Below are 7191 nucleotides of genomic sequence, written 5' to 3'. Positions count from 1 at the left end.
GGACAAACAGCTATTGAGAGACGTCCAATGATATGTACTCTGTTAGGATCAGGGAGTCCGAGGACTTTGAGGCCAGGAAGGGCTTTGGAGAATCTCCCTGGCTCTACTAGGGGGAACAAGTACTAGAGACAGCTAGAGTACTCTTCTCTCTCCTACAGAGAGGCAGTGGCACTGTGACAGGGGTGGTGACTATAGGCAACAAGAAGTGTTTTTATGTCCCATGGCCTGAATGAGACTCAGAGATACTCATTGGTCCCAGTTGAGGGGGCCCAGAGATGCTTAAACACAGGAAAAACAACAAAATCCTGCATTTGGCACAAAAAAGCCACTGTAGACTCAGGTTTGGGGAGACTCGGTGGAAAAAGACCAGAATCACAGGTTCCAGCAGTGGGTGCTACCCAGGAAACAGACTGGCCACTCTCTCACCCAAACCAGAAAGGATTGGTTTAAGACTGTCCAAGTCTGAGGAACCTTCCTCTTCATCCACCAGGATATAACATAAATTATTCCCAGACACTACTGTGGAAAGGAAGAGAGAAGAAGAGAAAATTTGAGAGTATGACATTGTTTTTTTAAAGGGCTACCTTTTGAGGTCTCTGTGAGAAAGATAAGCTGGATCACAGGAAGAAAGAATAGAGCCACATTTGTTTTTCACATCTGCACAGGAAAGGTATTTTTGCCATCGTAGTGCATTTCAGGGTATTTTTCAGGATTTTTAAAAGTCTATGTGAAACAAATTTTCGTATCATGGAGTGACTATATATCTCTAGGCTAAAATTAAAAATCCTAAGTCAGACCCATGACCCAGGGAGTGAGAAGATTCATGAATGCAGATAGAGAATTGTCAGCATAAAGTAGAAAAGAAGGGTGAAGAAAAGTTATCACTGGAGCCCCTTCTTGGTCTGTAAAGTTTTGAGAGGCGGAACCAATTTTTCAGAGAGCAATGCCCAATACTACCAGCATCAATTCAAGACTGGGGCACATTTAGAGAGGTATTTTTGGAAAAAAGAGAATGGACTTCAACAACTCATCATAAAGAGCATACGCAGCCAATATTTAATTAAGTCGACCCAGGAAGATCCCAGGAGTCAGGGAGTAGGTTCATTAGTAGTCTTGTGAAATCTAGCTGAGTCAATACTCATCCCCTCTCTTGAGGTTAAAAAAAAAAAGAGAGAGAGATTAAAAAGTATTTACTTCCTGGGAATAAAGCAGACCATGATTAAAGATTAGATTTGGCACCAACCAATCCATCTTTCCCAGTGTCTTTTGGTAAAGAAAGTCACTCATCTCCACTCTAGAAGCCACTAGAAGTTTTTCCTAGCTCAAGGAAAACATTTCCAACATACTATCTGCAACTCTTAGGTGTGGGTGTAGGGTCACGTAATGGACCAGTATTGGGAAGAGGCTGTGCCTTCTTGGAGACCAAATAGTGATTGATACAAGGTAAAAGATTCAATCCATACCCAGATTTGCTAGCCAAACTTGGAGGGATTGGGTACGAGCGCACAAAGAAATAAATGTAGGATAATAATCAAGCTCTCACCTTCTTGGGAAAAGGGAGAGTAAGACCTTAATCACGAATTAATGTCTTTTCAAGAATACAAAGGTTTACTGTGGTAGCAATACAGGTTTCAAACATCTCCCAAATTAGGCTCCCTTATCCTTAGCTTCTGTCTGTCTCCTGTTCCCCAACTGCCGTGAGGGGTTAGTCACAAGGCTGAAGTCAGAAGATAAACAAGGCCCACTGCAGAGGTAGGACACCACCTATGGTAGAAGGAATCTCAGGTAGATAAAAGGGGAGCTTTAAGAGGAAAATCTGCTTCTTGCAGTCTGGGGTAATTCTGAGGGGGGAAAATGAGACAGAATAGAAGAGTGAGGCAGGCAGCTGTTAAGGCTATCATGTTTCTCTTCTCCACACAGTTAGGAGTCAGAAAGAAGGGGGTGGTGCTTCATAAACATGTAAATAGTTTTGGAGAAGCCCAAGGATTAGGGCTTAATGGCAACCTCTCCCCCCTGGAATGAAAACCTATTTTGTGGCACCACCTGACATGAAACAAGACTAGTTGGACGGAGGTGGAAGTGATAGAAGAATAATCCTGGGCTAGAACCAATGCCTCTCAACGGGAGGTTAATGGCGTGCAGGACACCCAGAAGTTCCTGTATCTCCAAGAAGAGGACAAACTGTGAGAGCCCTGCTGGACCCAGGGATGGCAGGGTGCGGGATATACCGTCTCCCATGGGAGAGGACTCGAGACTGGGTACACGACTGCAGTGGTGAATGTCAGGACAAAAGCACCTCAGCCTGGAGAGCAGCCCTACTCAACTACTTTCCAGCACAGTTCAGCTAGAGCCCAAGGGATTTCTATGAATCTGAGGCTCCCCAATTCCATAACTGCCACAAAATCATGTTAACCACACCCTTTCTCCACATACCTGATTATATTAGAGAAGTGCAGGCAGGCAAAGAGGAAATCTGAAAGACGAAGTATATGACCTAGACAGCCTGAACATCTGCCAAAAAGGATTGCTAAATTGGACTGGACTCAGTTTATCGGGTTATAGTAAAATTTATAAACTTCCCATTTTTTGATGTGGTTGGTTTGTGAAGAAGGTCAGATGAGTAATAACTAAAAGTAAAAACTAATTTCTTTGTGTATCTGAGGGCAATAGAGTAATTTTTATAATCTTGGTATATTATAAATGAATAAGGAATAGTGTCCAAAAAGCCAATTAACAAGAAAACTCTTTTATTGATAGAAAAGCAAAACAAATTTTCCATGAATTCTAATATCTGTTTTATTCTATTGGATATATTGGAGTTCAAAAATCAGTTTTTCTGTTGCTCTTGTCATTACTGTTGTTGTTGATCTCCCTATACAAACAACCCAAAGAAATCACAAGTGTCCCTGCTTCAAAAAAGGTAGAACTATCTTAGTAAGACATTGTCCCCAACTGAAGTTAATTAAACTCTTATTGTTAGCAAAGCATTCCTACAGGGCACCAATGGTATTACTAGGTTGGTGACATTAATAAGTACTGATGTTAAGTCATCAAAGCTGCTTCTCAAATGCTATCAAGTAAATCAGAAACCAAATCAGAATCGGAGTGATGTTCAGTTCAATGATTAAATACCCCTCTATAGATACATCAGTTCATTCTAATGTGAATGAAAACATCTAGGAGCCATGATCACTAATCCCAAGAAAGGATGGCCCAGATTAAGTGGTTTTTCAAATTCAGATTCAAAGTTCAGATTAATAGGGGGATGGACCTGAGGAGCCTGACCAGATTAAAGTTTCTGGTTCTAATTTAACCTATAACTTCCACATAGTACCAGCTAGCAATTGCTCAACTGTCACCCACAGAAAAACATTTAAAGCGTAGGTGTACACAATGGGAAAAAATATGGAATTTTAACCATTATCTAACTAAGTCAATCGATACAGAAATGGTGGAAAAGTCAGATGCCAAAGGTTTTTTTTTTTTAAAGCTAATTTATCCATATTTTTCAGAAGCTACATATCAAACTAAACAGATAATGGTCATATTTTCACTTTACCATTGGATATGCAGATATAAGTTCTATCTCCACACAACATACAGGCTGAAAATTTAAAAAACAAAACAAAACAAAACAAAAAAACCTAGCCACAATCCAGGTCTGTGGCCCAGATAGCCCTAAAGCTCTTCTAGATGTGTTTGCTTTCCATCTAGATATTTAGACCACATAGATATGGTCACAAGTTCATTATCATTGCTACATTTGAGTCACTAACTAGGAAAAGAAGCTTATCTAATTACCAATTCCCAGAGCCAACCGAGACTCTCCCCTTTCATTAAATAAAGAGAAAGTCATTCAGATTTAACCCGAGAAGTAAGTACATGCATATACCTGACACCTCAGTATCCTCTCTGGAGAAGAGGATGGAACAACTATTTGGTTTCCATCTCATTCTTGTAATGACAGAAAAGAGAATACAAAAAGTCCATTGTAAATTTGTACAAAATGTATGCATATATAAATACATATCTATGGGTGTATATAAATTCTAAAGAAGATTATATTTATCTACATCTTTAAGATTCAGAGTCCCATACAGCTGACATAATGGTATTCTCTCTCCAATTGTCTCATTTTTAAAAACAGCAAGAATCAAGCATGCCACCTTAATTTATACTGAAGAGCCATTGCAGAAGTTGGGCTGCAGCTATAGGGATTTGAAGCAATTCATTTGACGGGACATCGGTGAATAAAATCCTTAAAATAAATTTAGCTATTTCCAGATTGCCTTTCGTTTCATACAAATGAAATCCAAAATGCCCTGTTGGTAGCATCCCAAACTCCTGAGACTGTCATTTGAGCTCAATAAGATGCAATGCTCTAAACAGGGTCTGTGCAAATTGCTGGGATATGTGCTTATTGCAATAAGTGGGTGTGGGGACTGGTCTTACTAGAATTTCATGTAATTCACTATCATATAAATCTCAAGTGACACCACCAGAAGCTTAGAATTCTGAGTATCCTAAACTCAGTATGAAATCTGAGTCACAAGCCACATCATCCTTACAAAAAGCACTATTAAAAATATTCAACCAGAGCCAGTTGATGGAGAAAGGCATACATATTTAAAGGTGCACAATAAGGTCATATTATGGATGTGTGCCCATGTTTAGAGGTATCAAGATATTTTTTAAACAGTATTCGTAATGCTTTCATTTCTCCTGTTTCCTCTATTCCTTTGGGGAAAAATGATATAGGACAATTTCCTAATTACCCCCTAGAGTGTACAGGCTGCTCCTTGGAAGGGGATTATTATTGCATGCCTTGAATGCACTGTGATTCATAAGGCAAGAACGTACGAGTAGCTTCAGCACCAAGGATATGGAATCATCATCCAGCACTGCTCACAACAGAACATCTTATTGCTTTAATAAAATGGGAAATTATTCACTGTAAAAAGTGCACCAAATAAGGGGGAGAAAGTAATATCCATGCACTTAGTGGAGCTTATTGGAAATGAGGAAGCTCCCTTCTGAGTCCCTGATTCTATTCAAATTTCAAAAGTCCAAAAGTCATTCTGTAATAAGGTATTAAAGAGCTACAGCTGGATGAGGGTGAGCTACAAAATTTAATGGACTTTCTTCTTCACAGTGCCTTAGTCATCCTGATGTAGCATGTAGAGCTCTGATGCTCTAAAGGATTCCCTAGTGGCCTCAGGGAGTTAATGCACTCTTTCTAACTATTACTAGGAAGTGACTAAGGCACTGGAGAGAATCTGGTTCGTTGTTTAATAGGCTGTACCCAAAGATTATACCTGGTCTTCCTAATATCACAATATATGGCATGCTTCAGTGATGATCCTCTGTGCTTCAGGAAAGGACTTGAGTATCTAATGGGTCGTTAAAATTAAGCTTATTAAATTATTTGTATAAAAGATGCAGACTGAGCTTGGGCAATTTAACAGATGACCTAAAACCTCAGAGGTAATCTTTTCTGTAGATAAGAGCACAGCAGCCTGGAACCGAGAGAGAAAATCTAGAATTACTAGTTACTTGAGAGAGGGATGCACTTAAGGGCATTGTTGCCTTACACGCTTCAGGTAATAAGAACTCTTCTGGTTGAGCTTTTTGTAGAACATTCTCATTCATACATTATCCAAACATTTAAATAGCTGTCAAAGAATTGATTCCCAAGAAAGGACGCCAGTGCACGTAATTAAGATTGTAATAGGCTTCTGGCCCCTTCTATCACCAATCCAAGGGAAACAGAGTGGTAAATGAGCATAGGTGGACCCACTTCTAACACAGAAGGCCTTGTCTGGCAACAGGAGAGAGAAAACAAAAACACTGACCTTCTTCTCTCTCACTGTGTCTTTCTCTCCATCTTTTTTTCGTATATCCAGGGAAGGTAGGTAAGCCAGAGTAAGAAAAGATAAAGAGCCTTTCTATCGCTGCATCTCAGATGCAGGCACACATTTGTAACTAAACAAGCTTCAAATATTTTTATCCGACAAGCAGTTACTGGGTTTAACTTCTCTTGAAATCTGCATGTCCTGTCAGTTACTGGGTTTAACGTCTCTTGAAATTTGCACGTCCTGTCATCCAAATTGCCCAATATCCCCACCAGTCTCGCCCCCAACGCACACAGTACATGAAGCACACACGCCACTGCCTCCAGGTGGTAGGTGCATGCAGCGAGGACTAGAGGCACTGTTTCAATATTAACCATGTTTTAATAGATGGCATTCCTGCACATCCATTATCTGTTTGTTTTCTGTTGTGGTTGTTTCTGCTATTCGCAAAAGAAAAAAGAAAACATGTGTTATCTCTTTATAACAGCCCACTACAGAGTAAGATACAAAAGAACACTTCTGGAAACAGCGGAAGCCAGGCCTGTACCACGGAATTGTTCATCCAGTGGTAACCATTATATCAACAGCTAGAAATTAAGAACAAGACTATACAGTTTGGAGGATGTAGTACAGAACTATAGTTTGCTTCTGTATTTGGTACCAATATAATAAATATATAACAAAGGTGCACTTGCTCTAAAAATTAAACAGAAACATTCTGGTTGGTTAGATACTGCACTTTCAGTACTGCACATCACCTAGTACTTTTTTTTTTTTTTTACAAAAAAGGTAACTAATGCAATGTTCAATAATAAAACCAATAGTACACGCGCAAACCCGATTGTAGAAAAAGAAGAAAGAAGCCAACAAAAAGCTAAAATAGTCATTTCCCAAAACAGCCCCTCCTCCGCCTGCACAACCAAATAAAGTAACCAGTTTGGTGAAGCAATTTCAGCACCAGACCTGGCTGGACAGCTTCCGGATCCTCTGTGAATCCTGAAAATGCCACAACTCAAAAGGTGTACAGCCGGGGGCAGGGCAGGCAGCAAAAGCAGATCTTTCTTTCTTTTTCATTTTCTTTCTTTCTCTTTCTTTCTCTGCTTTTCTTTCTTTCTTTCTTTCTTTCTTTCTTTCTTTCTTTCTTTCATTCATTCCTTCCTTCCTTCCTTTTTTTCAACTCATTTAAAGATTTTTAGCCAGCAAGGGACATTTCTAAAAGTAAATTTAAATGCCTGGTCCTAGAAAAGGGAATGGGTAGCTAAGGGGTGAGAAGAGGGCTGACCGGAGATGGGTTCATGTCATTTATGTTTTTCTGGGACTGTCTCTGTGGCCTCTTGTA

The sequence above is a fragment of the Panthera uncia genome, unplaced genomic scaffold, assembly GCF_023721935.1.
Source record: "Panthera uncia isolate 11264 unplaced genomic scaffold, Puncia_PCG_1.0 HiC_scaffold_1550, whole genome shotgun sequence".
Classification (NCBI taxonomy): domain Eukaryota; kingdom Metazoa; phylum Chordata; class Mammalia; order Carnivora; family Felidae; genus Panthera; species Panthera uncia.
The sequence above is the reverse complement of the archived record's forward strand: the minus strand, read 5'-3'. Positions refer to the sequence as shown.